This window comes from Trachurus japonicus, chromosome 23, assembly GCF_045865225.1.
Source record: "Trachurus japonicus isolate A0001 chromosome 23, Traja_1.0".
Lineage (NCBI taxonomy): Eukaryota > Metazoa > Chordata > Actinopteri > Carangiformes > Carangidae > Trachurus > Trachurus japonicus.
The window spans coordinates 8,115,220-8,136,586 of NC_140929.1; the positions used below are offsets into that span (position 1 = coordinate 8,115,220).

Genomic DNA, 21,367 nt, shown 5'->3' on the forward strand with positions numbered 1-21,367 from the left:
TCCCTCAACTTCTCCAGGTCAAGTTATTTCTCTGCCTGCAGTTCAAAAAGCAGGTGTGACATTGTTTTGTTCTCTTCATATGCTAAGGACATAAACCGCAGCTCGTTAACATTTGTTTCTAATAAGCGTGCAAGGGCTCGGTTGAAGCTCGGTTCTCGACTGCTTTGGTTTCTGCAAGGTGCTCCGTCGGGAAATTTGCATTTAAACATGAGGGGTGCTTGTTAGAGCCTCATCTGGAAATATGAGTGAGAGTGCCGCAGCACTCAGGGATAATGGTCTCAGAGGGCTGTGGCTTCCATACAGGGTGCTGCACGTATGGTGAACTTAGGCCACGTTCATTTACATTGGAGGCAGAGCCGCCATCATTTTCTCTGATTGCTGTAGAGGACGTGTACATTATGTATATTGGGTGTTAACAGGCCTGCAGGGACTGAGAAGTGTATAATTTACAAAGTCAGGACTGTAACCTATATCCCGGGTCGGCATCTTGATGCGTTCCCGCCCTTGAAACAGTATCATTGATCAGAATATCAGGATATGCAGTGGTACTGGTTGATTTCATGTCAATATTCAGTAGCTCTGCAGGAAATTAAGTGTCTTTAAAATAACATGTATGCAGGATTTTCATGACACCTCACATTCCTACTTGAAATATCATGTTTTTTTAAACCTAACCACAGTCCATTCTGAATATTTACCGAGCATTTTAATTGGCTAACCTTGAACAAACACATTCCCAAACATTAAAAGGAAATGTTTGACATTTGGCTGAATATACTTACTTACTGTCTTGCCAAAGGCTGAATCAGATCAAGACTCTAATATCTTTGCATTAAGCATAAAGTAACAGCCCTGAGATGGTTGGCTTTATGCTTTATGCTTTATGCTTTATGCTTCCTGCTGATGCTGCAAAACCTCCTGCAAAAACCAACACTTCCTGAATGTACAGTTGCTTGGATAAACACGAGTAGCTTTAAAAATGAGCTATTGGACTTCTCCTGTTCCCAGACTTTATGCTAAGCTAAGCCACTGACTCCTGACTGTAGTGTGGTTCTTAACTAACCTGTAAATGCTGGTGCCAATATCCAATCAATGCAACACTGACCCAGCTATGTGCATAGCTCTTTCTGAGTGCTCTTTTCTTTCTTCCCTCCACAGTGGCCATGGCTATTAACCATGAAGCTGGAGCCTAACATGTCCATCGCTTCCTCCTTCTGTCCAAAAAAGCCTCTCTGGTGCTACATCGAACACACACTCTCTGAATATGCCATCCAAGTGCGAGAAAGCCCAACGGACTGCTTAACACCTGCTGTAAGTACCAACGCTCTCTGACTTCCAACGTTTGAGTGTTTATTCATGATGCAAGTCAAACCCAAATAGAGATAAAACTCGTACTCAATTTCTGAGTGAGTCATTTCCAAATCGTGGCCTCCCTCTCCGCAAATACTGAAGTATTGCACCTCCACTCTGTACACATGGATAACACATTTACATTTTCTTTAATTTTATTTGAAAAGAGTTATGTCTGACTTGATATATTATCCTCCATGTAGCGCGTTATTGCTTCCAATGAATTTCAATTTGCCTCTAAAATCACAGCAGATCCAAATTTATGTACACACAAATGACATATTTACATATCGCACAGCTCCTGTGAAGCTCAATCCCTTCACCAGGTCTGACAGGCAACATTAATTATTCTAAATGTATTCATCATACATGTGAGATAATCTGCTCATTATGCATACAGGTAATTTGATGAATGTGTGCTACAAAGTCACATAAATTCTGGATTTTTTCTTTTTTTTGACCTACAATCTAATGCAATGAAGTTGTAAAGAAGGCTAATGGTCATATCCATGGACCATGTGTGTGTATCATTAGGATCAGTTAAGTATCAAGAGCTCATCCTGATACAAACAAGCTCTTGGCCATGAAGTAAAGACCTTGAACACTGACAGTGTCATGAATAAGGAGAGAGTAGAGAACCATGGGTGGGGGGTAGCTGCATAAGGAAAAGTCAGATTACCTCAGGTAAGTAGTCACTCATGGTATTGCATATTAAACAGACATGAGATACATTTACATTTTAACTTTATAGCTCTGCCTTTTTCAAAGTGGGGATGACAACTTATCTTCATGATATGGATCATTTAATTCAGTTTAGTTCAAGTATTCCTTCTTAGTATTTCATCCTGATGCCATACGAATCAATATTTGTGTATAAACAAAGCGTTAAATAGCAGGGATCGATTGCAGTGCCACACTACCACCCAGATGCGCAGTTTCTCTTTGAGTCTATGGAGTATTTAAGTTCATTATTTCGGTTTTAACCTTTAGGAAGCAACTTTATTTTGTCTGACTCAGTCCCAACGGCTCTCATCTGCTTCATCTCCGGCAGCAGCAGCTGTTGTAGAAAACATCTCAGATAAACTCCCTCTGTTTAGCAACCAAATTTAGCAACCAGCTGGTTAACACAGTGGAGCGTTCAGCAGCTAATAACAGAGCGCCAAACGTATGCTAATGTTGCTCAGCATTTCCTGGATGTGCAAATAGGCAACAGTTTGTTTTGTTTTTATGACCTTGAGAGGTTGTTATATATGTCAATATTGCATTTTGGGACCACCCGGAAATCAATTCAAGCATCTTTTTTTCCAAGCATCAGTATAGCATTGGCTCATGCAGCAGTGTTTCGTTGAGTTGAGTCTTTTTGTGCCGCTTTGTTAGGTGTATAAATCCTGCAGCCCGATAGACCACCTATCGGCAGCGGCATTATCACCGACTCTGGTGCTGTCAGTCATCGGAGACAGGAAGGAGCCCCGGCGAGAGCACTGTGCTTGAAATCTGGGCGACTCCGCGGCGAACGCTCCCCCCCATTAGCTTTCCAGTTCGACATATTTGCATATTAGATCAGACAAGTGTTCGTGTCTCCGGCTGCGGATCTTGTTCAGAAATTTCAAAAGCCATCAGATCGGGTGTCACTCCGTCACGCCGGGCGATCTCTGCAGACAAAAAGGACGTCATGTAAGGCAATGTGCGAGCATTTGATATCAACGGCCTCACTTTTCACTCTGGGAGCTAACATTATCAGCAGACATGGCAACAGCACACACACACACACACACACACACACACACACATTTTCTCACACCCCTGTTTGATGCTGTTCCACCAACAACACTGTCAAGTGCTCTCCCTCTTCATCATAGCGATGCTGTCCAGAACCATATCTCAAATGGAGTTTCGGCTCTTTGAACTAAGACTGTGTGTAAATGTGTGTGTGTGAGAGCGTCTCTCTGTCTCACAGCGTATCCGTGTCTCCCATTCGCATGCGAGTTCACGTCTCTTTGTGTTTAAATGACTGTTTATTTATCCGTCTGCTGTTTTTTTTAATTTCCTGAGTGTGTTTGTTCACATCAACACCCTCCCAAAGGACGGTCAGGTCACTCCCATGTCAAGCCAGCTAAATCCCTGGCACAGATTAACAGGAGAGGGCAACGCCAGCCTTTGAGGGCGAGAGCAGAGGGAGCAGTCGCATCAATTAGAAACCGGCAATCCGACCACCCAGCCCTACACTCACCCTCGCTGGCTCGAGATAACAGAGTCCAAACACACACACACAGACACGCTCAGACAGATAGGGCACACACACACGGAGATGCACTCTCTGCATACCCACTCATAACTTGGTACCTAATACATATGCAACAGCGCGCCAAACATCATCCATTAGCTGCAACAGGGGCCTGAGCGCGCTGCTACAAGTGTCAAATATGCATGAGGGAGTGGAGGTCTGTGTCTCATAATCCTCCAGGCAATTAATACAATCGTTTCCAGGGCCAAGCACCTAGATGCACACATCAAACCTCTCTCCGTGGGCTTGTTGAATTTTTTAGGTGGACTAATTTACAGGTACGTTGGCTAGAGGGTGGCTTCCTTTTATGGATTGCAGCCGTCCAGAAGCAGACGGCCGGGCATGCATTGAGAATTGTCTAGGGTGATGTATGGGGCTGAGGGGAAACACTGCTGGAGAGGCTGTGTTGAAAGATACAAAGCTTCCTGTTTCACCTGATTGTATGGTGGTGCTAATGCAAACAGTGATGCAGGGTTTGATTTATAAGTTAAAATTCAGGATTAAAGGTCCCATACTGTTTGCAAGTGAGATTGTCATGTCTTTTCTTTTGGTCATAAAAGCAACTCTAGGTTCAATATTAAGTGTCAAACAGAGAGACAACACCATTTGTATTTCAGAAAGTGAGACTTAAAACAAGCCGTCAGGATTTTTGTAACTTTGTGATGTCACAACAAAGCAATCACCAGTCATTCAAACTTGAAGGATTTGGTTTTTACCTGAAATCTGCTACGTTTCCATTCAATCACTCTTGAATAACAGTCAGCCAATCAGAAGAGAGGCTCAGAACCTCCTCTTTTCTGATTGGCTCACCGACCTGTTGTTACCACAGCTCCTAGGAGAGGATATGTAAAACAATAATGTGATATTTTTTCGTACTTAATGCCAGAAATATATCTTTATATGGATCAACACTTCAAATAAAACACAGGGAAAGTGGAACAAATGGGGCTTTTACTGATCAATGAGGAAGATAATAAGACACAGTGAAGCCCATTTCTGAAAACCATGAACCATTTAACATTTACAGCATTAATACATTGTATATTTAGACTTTACTGTCACAGAGAATTGCATTACTGATCCTGCAGAGATGCTCCTGCACAGTGTGGTGTCATCTTCGGTATATTGTAAAGCATTTAATTCTGCCGAGTTTTTCTTTTTTTTTTTTAAGTGTGTGGCTCCTGCAGATGTTTTTAGCCTCCAGTCAGATATTGACTGAAATGTTCAGCCTAGTGTGAGGAGAGCGGCCGGGGCCTGGTACTCAGAGAGAGGCGTTCGTTGGGGTTGGTGGGGGAGAAGTATTGATTGCACTTAAAGTGACAAGATTGAGGAGACCCACTTTGACACGTTATCCCTATTGCCGCCAACAGACAAAGTGCGGGCCAGAGGAGCAGCCCCGATTGATTTCTTGTGATCATGAATGGCCTGAAGCCTATGAATCAGGCGTCCCGAGCTATATGCCGCCCGAGAATAAGTCAACAATTTTTCATAGCACTGTGGTAATGTAAGGACTGGCAGCCTATTTGATTTAAAAGGACAAGTAAATACTGCAGTAATGAATAGGCCCCATGCACATTCTGACAAGCTGAGGACTCCTCACAGCTCTGGCAATAATAACCCAGCGTGTAAAGCACGTAGACTGGTAGTATATTTAAGGCGGCAGGCAGTGCGGGCAGCCGGTTCGGGCATCTATGGGATTTTGCTGTGCATAATTCACTGGCAAAGGCAAGAAGGCTGATATAGCCTCTCCGCTTCTTATGATCATCCATCAGGTAGAATTGCTTTTTTCTAACATTAGCCTGTCAGCGAGAAATAACAAATGTAGCCATGCAGAGCAACACATGATTACAGGGTAATAATGCCCCGAGGTCACGGGGAATGTGACCTCGTTCACGGCGGCTTTGGTGAAGGGAGCAAGTGAAATACTTGTCGCATCAGATGAAGAGTCACCGGGGAACGGCTCATCTTCATCTTGGAGGAGGCTGCTGACAGGTGGCCCCTCACCCACCACCACATCTGTCACATGTCTGTTCTTTAAAAAATAATAAATAATCGCAGCTGCATGTTGCATGTAATTGAAAACATGTAAATTTTGCAGTGATGAGGTTCTCATGAGGAGAAATGAACTGGCTTTAAAAAAACAACCAGTCCTCCAACTTGTCACTTGCCCCCTCCACCACCCCCTCCTCTTGGATACCGATTGTTGCCGGTGGCAGGCTTATGCACCTCCGTCGTCATGGTAACTGTAATAGATTTAGGCAACAACAACAACTTACTTGGTCAGGTTGAAGAAAAAAGATTGTGGTTTGGATTAGAACGAGTATTTCCTGGAGGTAACAGTTAATAGACTGTCATTGTCATGGTTACAGTGATAATAGCAAAGAAAAAAAAAAAGGGGATACGGACACAGACTTGGCTGTGCCCCCTCATAACCATGTCATCTGACTTCCTGTTTCACTCCCGCCATAATTAAAGCCACTTTTTGTTTCCCTTCACAATAAAAGACACAACTGTGGCTCGTGGGAGAGGGAGTGTGATTGAAAACATTTACATCACCTCTGTTTTCTTGGAGGGGCTCCTTGACCACGGCCAAAAATGAAACGCGCTTTTTTTTTTTTCCAAGACCCACATTCGCCCTGATTGATATTGCGTAAATCCATCAGAATAATCTTCCAGGAAATTGCACAGGCCTTCGCAGAGGTCTAATCGAGATCTGGGTGCACTCACGGTCTGAGGAGGAGTGAGAGTGAGGAGGAAAATTAAGGAGAAGGCAACGCAGATGGAGCAAAGACCTGCACAGCCCAAGATAAATATAGACATACACAACACACATATGGAGACAAGTGGGCAGAGTGTGGTCTGAGGGAAAAAGGGAAAGCACAAAAATTAATAAGTAAACAACAAGATACAGTAATTGAATGGAGGCTAGAATAGAGAGGGGGGAGGATGAGGAGGAGAGAAATGTTTGGCATGCCTCAGTGATCTCACTCTCCTCCATCCCAGTGTTCCCTTTCCTGTGTGTTGCCTGCAGGTCTCTGGTTCCATGTGCTGCATAGCCAATTACCCATGAAAATAAGAGAGGGGAGAGCCAGTTGCAAGTGATTAAACACGGTCGCACAAAAGGCAGAGATGTCGATGCACATGAGGCGACAAATGTTGCTCAATACATTATGAATAATTTTCTTCAATACTTAATATATTAAGTGCTTTATTCTTTTTGGATTAGGGCATTTAATAAAAAAAAATCATATATTTTTGCTTCACCTTATAGTATATTATTGAGGGAATAAACTGGGATGTTTTTTCTCCTCCTCTCTCCGACACAGCGAGTGTCATAACAGGAGGCTCTGCACAGCGTGGCATATCATCGCAGCAAGTGTTTGCGCATGTGGCTGAGGTGAAGGAGGCAGAGGAAGGGAGTGTGGTAGGGGGGGTTAACTGAATTGTGAGGTCTAGATGGTATTGTTCTTCGCAGGGAAGGACTCAAAGGACGTTTTAATGAATGGAGCTTGGGGAATGCAGCGGGACTGGCTGTCAGAGCAGAAGGAGGAATATGCTGCCTCTGCGCGAGACTCTCAATTATTGAAAGCAATCGTTTGCACTGATTACATGGCCCTAAAACTCTCTGCGCTCGGTAAATTGCAATCATTTCAAAAAGTTTAGGAATTATTATAATCGTGGATTGGAGTCAAATTGGAGTTTCTTTTTTTTGCTGCGTCTCATGCAAAAAAAAAAAAAGTTCATCGCCCTGAAGACCGGAGCGCGGCTTATGTCCACTGTTTTCCAGCGAGAGTGAAACAAGTGGCTGAGAGGCATGTTCCTGCTTGATAAGTCCGATGCGACAGCCGACTCCGCTCCAGCCTTGGGTAGCTCGGCGCGTACATGCGAAATGATGTGCAAATATATTCTAATAACAACTTTGTTCCGTTTAAAATTCCACCTTTGATACATTTTTATTTGTTACCTACATTTTCCTCTGGGCTCCTAATCAAAACGCAGGAGCCACCGGTGAATTTATGTGCATATATGCATCTTTAATATTATGAGTATGAATTTCTCTTGACACGGTGATATATTTTAATCATCTGAAGGATTTCAGCGATTCAAATGGCCAGGTTTTCTAGCAGGGCGGTTGGGATTAGAAATGCTCAGATGAATGTGTGCAGAGCAGCTAAATGGTGTGTGGGATTGTGTCGCCTAGCTGTGCAAGTGCACGGAGACCTGTGTGCACTGTGTGTGTGTGTGTGTTTTGTGTAAGCGTAATGAGCATCTGACCCCGCGTGGTGTTTTGTTGAATTAGTTTGTAAATGTCAACATACAGTATGAACTCTCCTCGCCCTCAACCAGACCAGGGACTGCTGTTCGTCTTTTGTCGTGCCGTTGACTCATCGGACAATTAAGAGAATGTGAATGACCCAAAAGGCGAGATCCAAGAATAGCCGCCCGGGGCGACTCACTTCCCGAGCGCCATTCCTCCCAACGTGCATCACAAACAGAAGGCGGCAGATGCGCGTCCTGGCAACCACCAATTAAGGCCAAATATCCCTTCACACGAGGGCTATTGCTTAATCAAAGCCGTGAGAATAATGAGCTAAAGTAAACAGTAATTACTAGAACCAGGTCATTGATTACAGTTCTGTCTCTGACTGGTCCTGTGGGGGTTTCTGAGCACGAGAACATCTCCAAATATCTACTTGATCGCTGCATGTGACCTTACGGCTCCCAATCAAGACCATTTATCTTCCTGAATTTGCATCAGGTATTATTCACACTCCCATAAACCACACACACACGCACACACGTTGCCGCATCCAGTTGTATTCAGACATAGAAATTGATGATGCAAAAACATATGTTCACATTTCAGCGCTTATTATTTAGCGTGTGATGATTAAGCTATTCATAGCATCTGTTGTGGCCTTGTGAATTATGTATGTCATATAGATTTTGCCCTCCACGTGAATAAATGAGGGTGGGGGGTTACATGACCATGCAAGCTGCCACTGCATTAGAAAGGGGATCAGCGCAGACTTGAGAAAATAGAAATGATTTCAATCTGAGACACAATCCTCGGAGCATGAGATGAGCCACAGAGAGTTAACACCACAAGTCAACAATTTAGAAAGGTGTTGTGTTGTTTTAAATGTAAAAGCGTTCAGTGTGTAAGGACACGGCTGTCCTCTGTAACAGGTGGAAGTAACTTGAAGGTTCAGTGCAACAAAAACTCTATCAAGTGGAGGTTAGCTTTAGCGTCTTAGCGATATACGTACTTACTTTGTACATGAATGGAGTGCACTCATGTATACATTCACTTCATGCAATGGTTTCCCATCAGATCTCTGCCTGGTTCCTTTTACAGCAGCAAATGTTTTTTTTGTTTTTTTAATGAAATTGAGTTAAGTTGCACAAACTGCAGCTGCTTCACCTCATGTTTGTTTGTGTCCTTAGTTCTTTTCATTGACTCTGCATTTGGATCGTTTCACTACTTGTGTTTGAGAGTTGGGCAGATCGTTGGGTGAAATAATGTAGCATCCCGCTTCCTTTCAACAGTCAGTGTTAGTCTGTGGGAGGTTTCCTGACTTTAAAGGGGAACTATGCAGGTCCGGTCGCTTTTCCACTGTTTTGCTAACCCTCCTCCCGGCCATGTGCATTTGTTTTCAACAAAGCGATGAGAAAGCAATCCACGGAGTGGTGGATACCATTATTTGCCATATACGTTGTTACAACGTGTGTGTGTCATCTTATCTGTCAGAAACCAAAGATTACGGGTTAAGGGGTGCGTTTGTGTTTGCAGTGCCACTGAGACGAGATCTGGGACACCGGGTCGGAGGTGCTGATCTTGCAAGGATGGTTTTTTGGCAAAGAGACGCTAGGTGGAAGGAAGTGAGCCTCCATTCTCCCCGTAACAAGTTACAAGTCATTTATTTAACCATCACTATTACTTTGAAGTTGTTTAATTAAGGTAAAATTGTAGCATAGTTAAGGTAACAATATTGCATAGTTTGACTTGGCTTCGTCTTTGAGGAGAATGCTACATTCTCTGGGGGGTTGGGGTGGGTTTACAGTGTGTTAAAGCCACAGGGGAAAGACATTAGCAGTGTGTCAATCTGAACAACACTCTTGTCATACTGCAGTGACAAAAAAGGTATTGAATTATCTGTATACATGGTTTCTCTGCAGCGGGAGGGGGTGGGGGGTTAAGGGCCATTGTAAACGGTGGCTGGTCATCTGAGCATTAGCAGCGCGAACACGATAAGGCTGCTTCCTCAGATCATTACCATTCATCACTGCCGTAATCATTGGAATAGATACCCCCATACAAAAGGAAGCCATTGCTATCCAGTGCACACACACATATGAAAATCGACATAATCTTCCATTACGAGACGTTTTTGCATTCCAGTTTGTTTTGCATCACATTCAAGGCGGAAAAGAGACGGGAAAAAAAGATTCTCAAGATGCCAGAATTTGCATACGTGTTAAAGCCAGTCAGTGTGTGTGGGTAACATGAAAAAAAAAGGCAATTTTCTGGGTGGCTTCCCACTCCTCAAGTTGGCAGCTGTGTGTGTGACAGTGTGCATTCCACCTGTAATTGCTCTGTCACTGTCATTTCTTATGGTTCTGACTGCCGGTGCAAAAGTTTGCCATTGAAAAGTGTCTAATTTGAGTAAGAAAAGAAGAAATAGAGCTCCATAAAGATTTTGTGTCTGTTGTGGCTAATAGCCCGGGGGGAGGAGGAGGAGGACGGTTGGAGAAGTGGCGTCCAAAAAGTGGCAGCTTCAGGAGAGAATAAAGATAACTGGAGACCTTGGCAGAATGATATCGAAATGTTCATAAAAACACAATAATCCCAGTGATTTGCCGCAGACTGTTGGCTGCCCATGAAGTGACACAGCCCAAAGTGAAATTGTGTTGTATTTTGAACTATTCCACAAATTCTGGTTTTCAGTATTGTAGTAGTAACAGTTATATGTGACGTGTATAAGTTGGGGTGTTGAGGTTATGCTGGTACGTAAATGGGTGTGGATGTCAGTTCTGATAATAACATTTATACTTTATCTATAACCACAATCTTTCTCTGACCTTGGTTGCCTTATGCGGTCCTGTCTGGTGATTTGGGGTTGTTTGGCATCATGATATCCAATGGTCAGTAAGAGGATTTGAGGGATGTGAAAAGTATTTAGCAGCTCTTTAATCAGTGCTTAGTAGAAAGAGTGTCAGTATGCATGTGTTGTTCTTTCAGTTGTGCATGAAAGATCGAGGGTAGATTTGGAGTTTAATCATCTAGCTGTTGTGGAAACAGAGTTCAGCTACAGAGATACACAACTACATGGAGGCAGCAAGGACTTTAGTTAGTTTGGTCCAGTTGTATTCTCTGCTTCAAGTTAATTCTGGCCCATTCTTGGGCAAAAAACATACAGTATACTCCATCTTTCCTATACTCATGATAATCACATGGTACTTCCACATCTGGACCATACAGAAAGCCTTCTCAATGTCAGTCAATGCAGGAGGATAATCTGCCCAGATGTGGAAGTCTTGACCATAGATGACTCCACATGTCACAAGGTACAACTGTCTATGTTGGGTCTGAACTCAGTTTTGTTTTGGTCCCACTGTGACCACCATTCTTCGAAGCTTTGTTCTCTGGAGAGTTTCATGGGCCATCTGGGAAACTTTTTAATGCTCATTATGAAAAATATTTCAGAGGTCGTGCCAGTTTTGAACATGTCCTGCAATGACTCCTCCTGGTTCAACCGATATTGTTCCCAAAACATCCCCTCATGCCCTGTGACATAACACAGGGAAAAGACGGGATGTGTTCCAGGGTCACATCTGGCTCCGTTATTTTGCATCCAGATATTCATCCATCTGAATAATTCATGTCCTCCAAAGGGTTTTGCGATCAACCACAGGAGTTAATTCTCTCCCTCTCCGAGGCTGAATCAAACACTTTGCATCAGTCACAGTCCTTTCTCACAGTCTCGCTCTACATAGACGAACCTTTGGGTTCTCGCGTTAGATCAATGTTTTGACACGAATATAGCCCCATAGAGAGTTTCAGACAGCCACACAGTGTCCAAGATGTTCAATTTATGACAACCCTCGGCCCCCGCGAGGCTTTCGATTGGGTACATCAATAGCTCTCAGTAATTTCTAAACAGAATGAATGAGTAGTCAGTGGGGAGTCTAGAAGAAGAGACTACAAACTCTGCCACAAGGAGCTCTTTCTCCTTGTTCTGCTGCATTTTCGGTGACAGGATTATTCCCGGCACGGGGACACACGATAAAATGTAACGGGCTCTGTCTTTGCCGCTCTGCTGTGCTGATGGAGGAGGTGTGGGGGTGGGGGAGGGATGGGGAGGGGGGGGGGGCAGCAGCCTCTGAGAGCACTTCTGCAACACATTCATGGGAATAAAAGTGTAATGAAGGGGCCGAGATACAAGAGTTTTTAACACGGTGCTTTTTGGATTTTCAGAGCCTGTTCTCTGGCCTTTCCTCATGTTCTTTCAACGCGGCTCTGGTGCAATCCTCCAGATGTTTGATATTGGCACATGGTGCCCAGAAAGAGGGTCGGGGGGTGGGGGTGGGGGGGTGTTAAATCTGCAGCCACAGAGAGTCTCAGCAGGACAATGAGCAGATTTGGGCAGGGAGAAAAGGGTACACGTCTCAGTCCTGAATGTGAGGTGTCAGCATTTGATTAATGCCTGACATCATTGTGTGTTTCGACTTGGGCAGGCTGATAAACTGAGAGAAACTGCTGATGGATGGCCACCTTCCTCCGAGATAAGGCCAATCTCTCTCCTTGGAATACAGACAATACAGAAACTAGAGATTTCTATTTTGACATTAAAGACCTTGTGTGTATCACACTGGGGATCTTATTACCATCTTGTCGCAGTTGGTCCAACCGCAACGAAGACGGCCTTGACTTTTGTGCACTCTCTCATGGAATGGCTCGGACACTGTGGCGGAGGGATGGACGGGCGCCGCTCTGCAGACGCAGATTGCATTTCTCGCAAACTGATAGGATGTCAGGTCGCCGGTGAAACTTGTGTGATAGCTCATTTAAGTGGCAACCCGGTGTGCAGCGAGGCCTCAAAGGTGCCACATGGGCCCATTAATGATTCATTAGTTTGTTTGTGCCACATGAAACACTGGTTCCTTTAACATTTAGGTGTCAGGATTAATTTTCCCCTCAGGAATGCATGTCTTTAGGTTCGCCTATGGTTTATATATGAGCACAGAGAAGCGCACAGAGACGTGGAGAATGAAAATTTCATAGAAATCAAAGCACTGCAACTATAAAATATGTATTGTACCAGTTTTTGTGCTTACTCTGAAGAACCTCAACCTCAATGCTGACAGCTTAGACATACATGTCACCTAAATCACAGCTGTCGATTGTATCTATACAACCTGATCAATAATTTAGATGGATGATGATTACGACAGCCTGAACCAATGAACTGGTGATCAATTACATGTGCATTGGGTTCAAACATTTAAATCGTACTGGGAGCAACAAAAAAAAAAAGGAAAACAGATGTCCCAAATTACTTCTCACATCCTAATCCACCGGCTTTTCCAATCGCACAGCAGCTGGGAGAAATTTCCAAGTTTCATTAAGAGAATTCAGTTCCCACCAATAAGATAAACAAAACGTCTTCTGGGTCTCGTTTCCGTGTGCCCGTTCTACATATTACAGTCTGCAGAAAAATTTATCTCAAGAGGCTCCGACATTCACTTTCGTTTACCCCGAAGGGCATGCCTGTTAGGAAGATTTACCATATCTTCCAGGTGGCTGCAATTGATTTGAGTTGATTCTCTGTGGATTTGAGTAAATGAAATGTCAACATCTATGTGACACATGATGAATATTAATGGCGTCCCGCGCGGGAGAAAGAGACGGCAAAAAGAGGAGGTGAGAGTGCGATGTAGTTGGCTGTCATGTTTGATGATTCAGGGCTGATTAAAGTGGAATCGTGACTCTGTACTTTACCACACAGTTTGCTGTTTGTGTACCATTAGGGTTGATGTATTGACAGAAGTGGAGGTGTTTTATTTATATATTTGTAGTGTGTTTTTCTTGTGCACAGCCAACTGTTGCCCTCATTAGGTGGAGGAACCCAAATTAGAGCAAAAAATGAGTCGTTGAGGTTTTTTTGATTATTATTATTAAGTGTATGGTTTCCCTATATACAAATTGGGGAAAAAATGGAAAACTGGGTCAGGAAGCTCAACTACTCTTAATTTTTCTTTGAGAAATCTGGATCAGTCTTTAGGCTGGATGCTTGAACCTCATGTTTGAACTTTAAATAATGTGTTGAGGACGAGACATGTCAGGTATTTTATTTATATTTATAGTGTGTAATTTGTGTTTGCGCGTCTGCCCGTCCTGGGTGAGGGATCCCTCCTCTGTTGCTCACCCTGAGGTTTCTCCAATTTGTCCCTGTTAAAAGGGTTTTCCATGGAGTTTTTCCTCAGTCGATGTGAGGGTCTAAGGGCAGAGGATGTTGTTATGATGCTATGTGAAGCCCTTTGAGACAAACTGTTTGTAAAAACGGGCTATACAAATACAATTGCCTTGCCTTGCCTTCTAAGGCTAGCTGTCTACATCAGGCGGTGGAAGAACCCCAAAAAAGGAAAAAACAAGAGTATTAAGGTTGGTTTCCCACATGCAAAGAGGAAAACATTTGGTGGACAGGTGAAGAGAGAAAATAGCATCAGGATTGTTGGAGCATGAAACATCTGGGACTCAACCACATGCCTGAGCCCCAAATGGGGAGCCCATTACCAAAACTGATGGCTAGAAGACGAATCAGAATGGAATGACACCAGCAGGGCTTCTGGTTTATTTTGCCCTGCTTAATTTTCACTGGCGGGGGGCGGGTGGGGGGGCGGAGTGGGAGCTTTAAGAAGCCTGAGTCGTGGTTTCAACTTTCCATTGTGAGGACACGAGTCAAATTACGCAACACCCTACTTGTAAACCCAGCGAGTGTGTTTTGAGCTGGGCAGGAGGGAGGATGGGGGAGAAGGAGGGGTTGAGGGGAGGGGGGGGGGGGGGGGGGGGGGGGCATATTGTCTATGGCTCACTGGAGTTCACCTTTTTCTAATCTCTGTCATACACCTTCCTCATCTTCTTGCTGTAATTACGGGCCACATTCACCACGGTTGATTTGGCGGCGCTGGTAATCGTATTAAGTAATCCCGCTACTGAATTGTAGCAACAGGACATTGTTCAAGAACTTTTTGTAAGATGCTTAGGCTGGCGCCGCGCCAGACACGGCTCTATTCCACCGCACTAATTTTCTCCCTTGCTACTGAATGTCAGTTCACCTTGGTCTGGTCTGAGGGTGTTGTCAGCCGCTGTCACAATTGGTTGGTGTTTTATGAGCAGAACACAAGCCAGTAAAAAGAAGAAAAAAGGACAAAATACGTACTAAAAAAAAAAAAATATATGATATTCACATTTTTTCCACCCTTAAAAACCTAATGCTCTTGATGTTTACGGAGCCGTTTCTTTTTTTATGGATACAATTTCCAGTGGAGTTGCCATGGTGTTGATATTGAAGAAAAGAGGAGTCATTTTATTTTGTATTACACTTTAATATTGAGAGATCAGCTGTAAAAATATTGAGAGTGAGACCCATGAAGACTGGAGATGGAACGGGATCCCCCAGGACTCTTGATGTTGGAGGAGGTAGAAAATGAATTCCAGTCAAATTTCCTGAAATATGAAGATGGTGGCTGCGATAAGGAAGGTGGAGGATCTGCACCAGCAGGTCAGAAGGCAGGATCGGCCCACGGCGGTTTTCATTTCACCCTAGTTATGCTAAGATAAGTGGCATTATTCAACTGAGAGCCCCATATATGAGACCGGCATCGATCCTCTCATTTCACTCCTATAGCAATAAAGCTAAGTAGAGCATTTCCCCCAAAATGTCAAACTACTGCTTTCATTTATTCACTCTCCATGTTCACTTTTTCTTTTTAAACCATTCAGGGGAATTACAGAAAATCAAACAGGGGGTTGATTGGAACATTTCTTACCACCATATTTCCTTCACATTATACTTGAGATAAGACACAGCATAATAACCAGGATGATGAGCAGGAACTATCTTTCTTTATTTGCTCAGAAAAGTCATTTTGGCTCGTCTGGGAGCAGAGGGGTTTTAAGTTAATTACACATGATCAACATTGTCCACTTTGGTCATTTCTCAGATGCAGTCCTCCTCTTCTTCCTCCTCCTCCTCCCTTCTTTCCTTCCTTCCTTCCTTCTCTTCGACTCTGGCATAATCGAAAAATCACTCCCATTTCAAACAGCCATTAACCCACCGTCCCATTAATCTCAGCCAATCGGAGGCAGCTGAACAGGGGGGGGGGGGTTTCCAGCGTAATCAATATTCCAGAGGAGCACATAAAGTACAAACACAGTTCAGACACATTCATTTTCTCCTGCATGATTCTGTGTCAGTCCCTTTTGAAATCACATCCAATCAGCACTATATCAATAGCAATTATTGTTTGCTTCTGAATTAATTGTTTGAGTATTTAGTCATTAAACAAATCAGGATATTTATGTTTGAAAGTGATACTCAGATATGAGCCGCAACGTGTTGCATGTTCACATCATTTATTCTCAATCCGTCACTTCGGCCAAGTTTATGACACCGGCCATAAATATCAGCTAATAGACTGGTTTTATGCCGTTGATGACAGGGCAGGAGTACGGCGTATTTCTCATCCGTCTGTGTCACCACTAGTTCAGACACTTTATATTTCATTGTCAAGCTGCTGGGGTGTTTGAATATGGAGGCAAAACTAAAAAAAAAGCGCCTTCTCCCATTTTTTTTTGCCAAATGTAGCCCGTGTGCGTGCTGAATAATTCAGATGACGGGCTGATGGGTGACTTTAATCATTCTTTGGCTGTCAAATGAGAATCGGAGGCCACAGACAGAATCATATCATAACTGCCGCATAATTACAAATTATAGTCCTGAATGGGACTGTAAAATTGCCTTCTGTCTGCGACAAAAAACGGTGCCAAAGGGAGTAAAGTATTATTAGAAGTAATAATCGTTTTTTAAATCGTTTTTAAAAACCATATATACACACACTGTACTGTATATATTTTTTATTTTTTAGGGGGGGGATTTTGACGCAGGAGTCGAGATGGAAGATTCCCTGTAGGAAACATAATGCTGACATGTTTTAATTCGATTGTGTAGAACAGTAAAGTAACAGAAGTTAATTAAACATTATCACTGATCTGTTGCAATCGGTGTTAAAAGTGGAAGATTTAAGAGTCAATATTTCTCTACCTACTGTACATGCACAGTGTTATGGCTTTGAAGCACAAGCAAGGAGGCTGAATGTACAAGTGTAGAGTAAATAGCTACGATGCAGGTTTGGAGGTTGGAGGTAAATACTCAGCAGAGCAGCCCACACTGCTCTGAATTTCATTATCGTTACTCTTTATGTAATTCCCAGCTCTTTAATTATCTAATCATCTCTTTTTTTTAAAAAAGGAAAGTCTAACATTTTATTACCGTCTCCAATAATTTTAACAGTTTCAAGAGTTTCATTTCATTTCAAATCATCATCAGGAGAATCATCAAACACTGCACTACTGTACCGATTTGCCTCAAACCATAGGAAACCGAACTTCTGGCAGTTACGTCGGTGAAGTGTGGAGTGAGGAAAACCGTCCTCGGATGACGGAAGCTGGCAGAGGAAAAGACTTGGAGGAGCTCTTCGCTCTTTGCTAAGAGCGTGCACTGACCCATTACTGAAGTTTGGCCTCTGCGGCTGCTCGCTGCTGCCTCCCAACTCTCTCACGCATAAAGCCACTGCTTTTTATTACTGCAGGGGTCATTGATAATGGTCCTTTCATGACTGTTTCCAAGAGCACAGAGCCTCCCGGTGCCTGTGGACCGTGTGTGTGTGGTTTTTTTTTTTTTTCATTTCCATACACATATTGACACACACAGGAGGGATTGTGCATAATAGAGGTTCTGCACAAACGCTCCGGCTCCTCGTTGAAATTCAACATGCAAGTTCCTGCTCAAGACCTTCCTCATTCCCTAAGAGCATCTCTCCATATGCACAAGAGGATGACAACCTCCAGCCTCTGATGCAGCTGCTAATCTGGGGCTATAAATCAAATTGGCAAAGCCACTCCCTCCCTCATGCCCCCCCCCCTCCCCTTGCCATATAAAAGGCGGCGTCGTTGAGTGTAGCATACTGATGCCAGCCCCTGGAGTCTAGCTCCGGCCGTCCAGCTGGACTGATGCCTGGCAGTGCTTCTCCTCGCTTCCTGTCATTCGCCGGCACACGGGTGCTTAGCAGTGGTTTATCAAACCCGGAGCACCATGGAAGCGTACCAGCGTGAGGCCGGCAGATTAAAACCACTCGGCGCTCCGTCACTGCGAGAAGAAAAAACACACAACACCCTCAATAGACTTGACAAAAAGTCATAGCTGCGGGTCACTGCCAGATGGAATTATCATTTCTATTCTTCTCGGTTTTTTTTTTTTGCCTCTGCTGGAGAAAAGATATTAAAAACCCCCAAAATAATATTCACTTCTCAGACAGTGACCGCTCATCCAAATTTGCGGAGGATGTCCCAGCTGTTTGATCTTGTCCTCCCTAATTCAACAAACTCATCCACTTGAGACACACGAAAGCAGACAATCCTATGCATACATAAAAACGCACCAGCGGAACATTATCAAACATGGCGTTCACCCAGCAGCAGCACAGCGTTACTTTTGTAAACTAGGAAGAAGCAGCAGAAATGAAGTTGTTATGCAACGCGGCACAGCACAACCCTTTTAGCTCCTGTGTGGCAGCTAACTCCTACGAGTCCTGCAGGCTCATATGGGAGTAAACAGATCAATAGACTCACCTGAGAGATGAATGCTCACCTCCCCCCCCCCAGCAGCAGTGATCAAGCCGATTCTCCAAAGCCGTCCTTTCAGCTGTGGCCTAATGACGCTAATGGGCAAAGATGCTCTCAGAGACCCTTTATTACCCTGATTAATGCCAACTACCTGAAATATAATGCCCTAATCTGATTAAAGAGATGGACACAGCTGAGCAGGAGAGGGACAGAGTAGAGAGCAGGAGGGAACAGACTCTAGGAGAAATTAGCTTTTTAATTGGTCATGAATCTAAAAAGAAAGAAAGAAAGAAAAAGGCTCAATAGCAAAGAACTGGCAATTTGCGTGTGTTGATGTACTGTAGTCTAAAAAGCTTTTTTACATCCATGTTAGCTCTGATTTTAAAGATGCCTCGTGGACTAAATAATCAAGTGTTTTTACATTGAAAACACAGTCTGTATCCTTGAGCGCAGTGTATTTTGTTCCTCTTAATACTACATAACTTGAATAGTGTATTGATTTCATCTGCTGTATCATCTGCAGCTTCTTCTTCCCGGCCTTTATTTAGGCCTTGTGATGGTTCTTTACTCATTAATTGTTGCTTAATAGAAGAACGAACCAACCATGTCACCTGTACTTTCACAGTACAAAGGGATTCACTTGTGAAATTGCCTTAAAAAAATCCACATAGTACCTTTAATTATACTGTATGAACTTTGCCTATCTTGCACATAAAAACACTTATTGGAAGTTAGGATGTCCCAGTGGCTCCTGAATGCAGCAGCCAGGGTTCATGGAGTCAGACCGTTGGCACTTTGATTTCCTGTCTCTCATTCATCTTTCAAAATAAAAGGCCAAAAAAAAAATCCCCCAGAAGTCTTAACTTGACTTAAGTTTAACAGGACAATCATAGTACAAACTAAGGGTTTAGGATTTGCAATGTAGTGAGTCTAAAAAAAAAAGGTACCATCATGGTACCATGGTATACAGTAGGATGCAACATTAAACAACAAGAAATAGGCTACTTCATGAATGTAGAGTGGGAAACTAAACCAATAAAAAAAATAACTGTACAGTTTTATTTTTGTCTTTCCTTGTGCATCTCCTCAGATTAATTAGCGAACAGGTTAGCTGCGATGTTATTGGTCCACATCGGCCCATTTGCTGACCAGTCAGATTCTATGTTTAGCCATTTAAACACTAAATCAAGCAACAGCACACAACTGGGTCTGTTGAGCTATAAATTCAGCTGAGATGAGAAAAAGGAAAATATTTGAAGGAATTGTTGCCCAGCTTCCAGAGCAACACATTTTTGTTTCAATTATGGGCTGCTCCACATTTTCATCTTCTGGACTCTTTTAAGAAAAAGACAAAATAACTCGACTCAGCTGTGAAATTCATCATGTGATCCTGGCCTAACCTAAAATCAATCATGTCCTCTGGGATGAAACGCACAGTGATGGATACCACCCCCCGGCCTGCTGCGAGACAAGAGTGCCACTTTGGGTGTGTATGTATGTGTGTGTGTAGACTACACTTCATTTAGCACTGCTCCACAGGGGAGCCCAGGGAAATCACACAGAGACACAGAGAGAGAATAAACAAACAAATCAAAAGCATTAAACCAAGCAAACACAACATAGTAAGGTTTTTTTTTCCACCCCATTTTAAGCCCCCCCATTATCCACCTCAAATTAATGGTCTTTTTTTGGTAGACGTTCACTCTATGGAGGGGTATGAACAAGGTAAGCACAGGTTTCAGTGGAGAATAAACAAGCTGGCTGCCAACAACTGTGGCTTAAAACCAGATGAACTGGATATTGAACCTAATCTCAGTTTATCTCATCACAATATCCTCTCATTTTTGTAGTAGGGCAAGGCAAGGTAAGGCATCTTTATTTATATGGCACATTTCATACCAAGGGGCAACTCAATGTGCTTTACATAGAGACAAAACATTCAACAGTAAGAACTAGAAACGGAAAAACACACAATTTTTAAAAATGAAAATACCCCGGAATAGTAAAAATTGTAAACATTAAACATACCGTTATAAGCAAGAAAAAAAAAGAAGACAGAGAGTACAAGAAAAGAATATAAACGCTTAAGAGGAAGAGACAGAGAAAATGTGTTGCTATTCCTCCAAAATATAAGTTCTTCCATATTTACTCCCCAAATGTGCTTGACATTTTCATTGGCAGAGGGTTGTGTAAAGAGCACAAATGTTTCCACTTTGATTCTTCTTCAGTCTGCAAATACAAACCCAGTGTGGCAGCGTGCAGCGATCTCATACTGTATCTAAACTCCTGCGGTCTAAATTTGTACGACCACACCCACCGTCATACCAGCTGCAGGCACTCAAGTCGTTTGATGATCCAATTAGATGGTACAAGCTACCTACAGAGCTCAGAGAGAGGAGCAGCAAAATCCAGCAGTGGATCTACCAGCAGTAAACTTCATTCAGGAACTGGGGCTTAGAAAAGTTACACATTGGCAGCAAGTTACGTAACACAGATGATGCATAAGCCAACATATATTATGTACAGTATATAGAGAAAAAAAAAAGAAAAAAACAAAAAACTCAAGTTCAAGTTGTAGCTATACTGTAGGCTATTGCTGTTGACATCAGATTGGGGTTTCCTGTGCTAACCAGGTTAAAAAAGTTAAAAGAAAGACAAAGTTAGGCTATAGTAAACTAAAGTTGAACATTGAACTGAAGGGAAAACGGATGCAAATTATCAGTCATGGTTACTCCAGCATATTTACAAAGTAGGTATTTATATTGAAGTTTATGAATATGCACTGTCCCTTTCAAATAAACAAATAGACATTTTGTTGTAGAGGA

The 21,367-nt window shown here is 43.0% G+C and overlaps 1 protein-coding gene across 5 annotated transcripts in view; it reads left to right on the forward strand.

Moving 5' to 3' along the window:
- Positions 1–21,367, forward strand: part of chrm2a (cholinergic receptor, muscarinic 2a) — a 76,318-nt gene that overhangs the window by 26,775 nt on the left and 28,176 nt on the right. For all 5 annotated transcript variants that reach the window (XR_015035140.1, XR_015035137.1, XR_015035138.1 and 2 more), the window contains exon 2: positions 1,159–1,311. The gene's annotated coding sequence lies outside the window, so the exon portion shown is untranslated. The remainder of the gene's footprint in view (positions 1–1,158; positions 1,312–21,367) is intronic.